The sequence below is a fragment of the Crocodylus porosus genome, unplaced genomic scaffold, assembly GCF_001723895.1.
Source record: "Crocodylus porosus isolate Cpor-Errol unplaced genomic scaffold, CroPor_comp1, whole genome shotgun sequence".
NCBI lineage: Eukaryota > Metazoa > Chordata > Crocodylia > Crocodylidae > Crocodylus > Crocodylus porosus.
The window spans coordinates 21,550,638-21,556,481 of NW_017728931.1; the positions used below are offsets into that span (position 1 = coordinate 21,550,638).

Here is a 5,844-nt window from a genome sequence, read left to right on the forward strand (position 1 = left end):
TTGAGTGTAGGGGAAGAGGTGTGAAATGCAACAGCATGCCACACTAGGGCTAGGTACAGACATTCAAAAAGCCAGAGGTCAAATCACTCAAATCTGCCCAGGTTTCTGTAAATGTCCTAGTTTAGGTCAGGAGCGAACAGAACAGCAGTTTACCCTCTGGTGCAGCAGGGCACACAGGCTGCCTGCACTGACTGAGATCAGCAGGTTGAGTGCACTTGAGCACACCTCCCAGTGTGACCTGCAGCCTCCCTGAGCTCCCGGACATTGCCAAGAGCTGTCAAGTCAGTAACAGGCATCTCCAGCATGGTTTGCTCAGCTGATTAGCAGGGGGCATGGGGATCCTTCAGTAGGCTCCCACACATCCACCCAAGAATCCCCATGCCCCCCATGAGCTAGCACAGTGTCAGGGAGCTGGGCATGGCCAAGCTCCTGTTCCCCAACCCCACCATCAGCAGTCAGCATCAGTGACAGGTATCTGCAGCCTGCACAGCTCCCTGATACTGCACTTGCTCATGAGGGATCTGGAGAGGGGGGTCTCTTGGTGGGCTTCCGCACATGCACCCAGGGATTCTCAACCCCATAAGTCACTGCAGTGACAGGGAACTGTGTGGACTGCAGATGCCTGTTACTTATGCTGATTTCTGATGGGGGAGGAGGAAGAAGCGGGGCTCAGCTATATGTCCAGCTCCCTAGCACTGTGCTGGCTCACAAGGGGCATACAGGTCCCTGGATGGGTGTGCAGAAGCTCCCCCTCTCTACAAGCCAACACAGTGCCATGGAACCAGGAATGGCTGAGCCCCCCTTCCCATTAGCAGGCAGCATCAGTGGGAGATATCATCAGCTCGCACGGCTACCTGTGAGGGGAGGCTAACAGGGACCCTCACAGGCATTGGGATGCCAGTGGACAGTGACCTACCTTAATTTGCTACTATACATAGTACTAATCTAATCTAGATCAATTAAGTCTGATATCACATAGATCCAGGTTTACCTCAGACTGGGATCTGCCATTTTTAAACCAGTCTATGTGCTCCAAACTTCTGTTCCATTATGGGTATAGACCAGTTTCCAACCTCCTAAACTGGAAAAAGTGTAATGTCTACACCTGGCCTGGGTGTTGCAGAAGGCATGGGTGACTGGTGCCTCCTGACTCTGGGAGGGAATCACCAGCTGATCTCCGACTGGGGCAGGGGGTCCCCCAGCAGCCAATCACCAACCCCAGGGATGCCACTGGCAAAACCAGAAGTGCCACTGGCACTTCTCAGGGGAGGCACCAGCCAGCGCTCCCCATTCCTCAGCCAGTGAGGGCCAATCTTGGGCGGGGCACTTGCCCCCCACCTCCCAGGCCCTCCCTATACATCGCCTATGGAAGACGGTGAGACTAGATGAACAAGCGATCCTATTGCACCTTAAAAAGTAGGAAGGTGTGGTCCTGAAGAGTCCTTCAGTGAGGCCCTTTTCAGAGATTTGGTGTTGTACTGTATCCTGACTGAACCCCAGCTCTGTATCCGGACTTTGGACATGCTTTTCTCAGTCTCTGTTCTCAAACTGTGGAGGCTTTAATCCACAACAAAGGGTGCAGAGAAGCACATCTGTGATGCAGGGGTTCTTTGAAAACAATGAATTATGGGCTAAATATTATGTGAACAATGGCACAGAAAGAATAAAGGCTTCAAATGGCACTAGATTCTCATGGAAGCTGCAGTACGGAAGGGGAGTGTAATCCAGGAATGAAGTGAAATGATGTGCAGCAGTAATCTTGCTCCTATCCTGACTTCCATTTATCTTAACACAGCAAGATCAAGCCGAAGCTGAAGGTTGCCAGAAAGTATCTTGCCAGGATGCACCACAGGGAGCTACAGCAGTGCAATGTCACAGAAAGCATGCAGCTATTAAGTAGATGTGGTTTTCAGGAGTTGAGTCATGCCTGGTTTACAGTCCAGCTAGCACAAAGGCAGCTTTCCATATTACATGTTAGTCATGATTTATTACAATCATGTTTCTCTAGCAGAAGGAACCTGCTAGCAGAAGGGCAGGAGCAGGGCCTGAACATAAAGGCATGCATATTCCTAATGCTACTAATATGAATACTTCTTTTGAATAGAGCTACTCATGGCAGTAAAGTTAAACATGCACATAAGTGTTTGCTGGATCCAGGCCTTTATGTGTGGAATCCCACCCTATGCCAGAAGGATTTTATTTAAACCAGACATGTCTCACAGCATAACTAGGTATTTGCAGCTGTCTCTGCACAACATCTGGTTATTAGTAAGATTTAAACTTGTATTTTTAATGTATATATATTAGCCCCTTTTCTTGCTGGCTGCCTTTCTCATGGTAGCCAAGAATCATTAAGCACTTTATAAAAGTGAATCCTATCCTCTGTTGCATAGGTGGTGAAAACAAAACATGGAGATGCTAACTAGCATGCATAAATGCACAGAGCAACTTGCTGGCAGAGATGCAAACAGGACCTGACCCTCAGTGTTCCAGTCCAACTACCCAGGAGTGACTTTGCAGTTATACATAAGATGAAAAATTCCTTTTGAGATTGATAACTGAAAGCTGCTCTAGATACAACCTTGAACTTTCTTTCAAGCTACTTGATGTTACTTCCAGAAACTTATTTAGGCAGCCATATATTTTGACCAGTAACATTAAATGCCTTTCAATGAATTGTTTTCATTGTGACATAGCTAAAAACAACTTTATTTTTAATATCCATAGGAAATCTGGTTTCAATATCCATAGCAAACCATTCTTCTGTTCTAAATGGGGCTTGTGTTCCAATGCCAATAGGTGGTTTTTCTTTAATTGCAGAAGTTTTAATGCACACAGTGTCTAGGCATGCATCATGTATCTTTGTTTATCATCATCATATGTGATGGTCTGGTGCAAGATATGGGGGAAAGTGCTTGTCAGCAGTCATCCTACTGCAGAGAACATAGCATGTGCTTTGCAACTTGTACAAAAGGGAATATATTAATTTTATTGGCGAGTCATGTTAATTGACATAAAGAAAGTGGTACCTTAAAAAAAGGATATTTAGCATCATGTCTATTTGCAATTCTTTGCATTAAAATGTTGAAGTTACATCAAAATTTGGAACTGGAAAGAAGCCCATTGACATTTTCCAGTCATTGCACCTTAAAAGTTTTAGTGAATAGTGTCTGCTTTGAACATTTTAATAAGAGCTCCTGCTAAACACTTTCTTCAAGGTTTAAATTTGATTGTTTGCCTTGCTATCTAAATAAAGTGTCACAAAGATCTGTCAACACAGGAGACATTTAGAGTTAATAAAAGAAAAAATCTGCAGCTTTGATCAGTACAAAGTGCGGGGGTGTTTTCTTCCATGAGTTAACAGTTTATTGGCATTAAATTAAGCCAGCTAATGGATTCAAATTATAACTGAGTAATTAGTGTTTTATAGATCCATTATAAAATAAACTCCCCACTTCTTTAAACTTTTTATCTTGGTCTTATTCTCATCTACCAACTATCCCTTTAGTGCCTGTACAGACTACTAGGTTTTATACATCTCCAGAGAAAAGTAGGTAAATAAACAAACACTTTACAACAGTTGTAGAGCATTTGTTTAGCACTGACTAAACTCTCCAGTAACTATCAGAAGATTATACTCTCAAATCTAATTTTCTGGCTAACTGGGGCCTCTCGTGGGAACCTTAGTGGCTGCCGGCAAGCATTTTCCTTGAATCAGCAGTATCAGTTAGGACTCATTATGTTACTAAAAATATATAATGTAAAAAATGACCTAAAATGGATGAAGAATTAGAATCTAGGAAGGAATGGAGAAGGGGAAGTACTATAAAGAGAAGGGTATGTATAAAGACAGAGAGGTCTAAGTCTTTTACAATAGAGGCAGTCTGAAATAACCATGGTTTCTTCTTTGAATCGTGAGAATAGCTATTTTCTTGTTTAAAAGCTTAAAGAGCTATTAAGTTGGGCAAATCACTGGTAAAACAGCTGGAAATGTAAATAGCAATTTAAACAGTCCATTGCCCCTCAATCCAAATGTGGAATGTGCAGATCTACTTCAAAAAAGTCCCTCTGGTTTTATTATATTGTCAACCATAAGAGGATTGAGTAGGGACTCTTTCTCAGTGCACCGAATGGAGACGGTGTGCTTTATTTAGCAAATCCACAATTTTTTTTTCTCTCCCCCGCCCCTCTTTTTTTTTTTGTAAGTGAGCAGACGGGTCTCTAATTTTCACGCCATTCTCCCTTGGAGACCTCCTTCAATTGCATCATTCTTTCATTATGTGGAACTAATGAAGTGCTCTGCAACTCTTAGGTCTCCAAAGAATCCATTGCTTTAAGAATATAGTCCTTAAATAAAACATGTTTCATTGGCTGACTTCAAAAAACTATTCTTATAGGGAAGTCGGGGGGAGAGGGAAATAAATAACTGGCTTAGAATCACTGTGTGAAAAGGAGGGGAATTGCATAGAAGGACACCTTTAAATTGTAGTTACAGTCAAAGGGTAAATTTGACAACATCGATTTTGCCCTTTTGGTTATTATCTCATTCTAGAAAGTTGCTGAAAGCAGAGATTCTAATAAAAATGTTTCAAATTATTATTTTTTAAAGACTATTACATTTTTTAGAGCCTGCAGTTTATTGAGCTACTATTGGGATTTATTTTTAATAATGCAAATGCTAGGTCAAAAATTCTAATAATCCAGCAGCTGAATTTAAGGGTGGCTGCCTTCAGTTTTTAATAATAATAATACCTACCTAGCACATTATACAGTGCTTTTCATCTTCAAAGTACTCTACAAACACTGACTTGTTTATTCAGCCCACTGAAAACAGAGCTTAGTCTTATCTGCATTGCATCAGTTTCATTATTTTCCCATGAATGTATGTTGATATTAATATAGCTTAAATTCATCCTCTACTCTGGGCCTTGTAGAACATGGCTGCTCCCTGTATTTCAAATTTGTCAAAGGCTCCTTTCCTCCACAAGCAGACTCTGCCCTCTGGCATTTTTAATTGATTCTCCTTTCTTCCCTAAAGCTTTTAATTGGTTGGAGCCCCATTTTCCTTCTCCCAGCCTGCAATCTGTGTCTTTGCATCAGAAATGTGCTTTCCCACAATATCTTTGTCTGCAAAATCCCATATTGTGAAATTTAAAAAAAATATTTAAACATATTTAAACATATGGTGGCTTATATATGTCCGACTTGTATCTGAACCCAGCAACAAAACATGAACATTTCATTTTTTATTTCATTTAACATTGCTTATCTTTAGTTTAATTTTATTTGGTGCTTGATTTTAATTTGTAGCATATTGGAGCTTGGTTTTGGCAAGCTGAAATAATGCTATCATCATGATTATTGTTGTAGTGCTGGCATAAGAAACTGGCTGGCTTAATTTCAGTGAAAATTAGAACAAACTGTAATGTCTGTCTTTGTAAAACAATTTATATTTATAGAAACTGTTGTAACCATATTTTGAACAAAGGGAATTCTCAGAGCAAAACCCAGGATGTATCCAAACTTCTTGCCTAAAAAAATTAATTATTAAAAATTAATTATTAATCTCAACTGAATAGATTAAAAACAAAATAGTGTTTAATGAACATTTTAAGATAGCATTTTTAGCCTTCTGAAGGATAGGAATGAAGGACTGCCCTTAATTAGTTCCTATTGTGCTGTGATAGGACAGCACATAGGTTTTATAACATCAGACTCTGAGGAGTGAAAAGCAAGAGTCAGGACTAAAATTTTCAGTTTCATAGTTTCATAGTTTCTAGGGTCGGAAGGGACCTGAGTAGATCATCTAGTCCGACCCCCTGCCATGGCAGGAAAGAGTACTGG

The 5,844-nt window shown here is 40.9% G+C and overlaps 1 long non-coding RNA gene across 1 annotated transcript in view; it reads left to right on the top strand.

Annotated features, from left to right (window-relative positions):
- The window catches only part of LOC109316352, a 34,465-nt gene extending 29,292 nt beyond the window's left edge, over positions 1–5,173 (top strand). Inside the window, exon 2 of the long non-coding RNA XR_002102823.1 lies at positions 2,394–5,173. This is a non-coding gene — a long non-coding RNA (uncharacterized LOC109316352). The remainder of the gene's footprint in view (positions 1–2,393) is intronic.
- Positions 5,174–5,844: the final 671 nt, after the last annotated feature.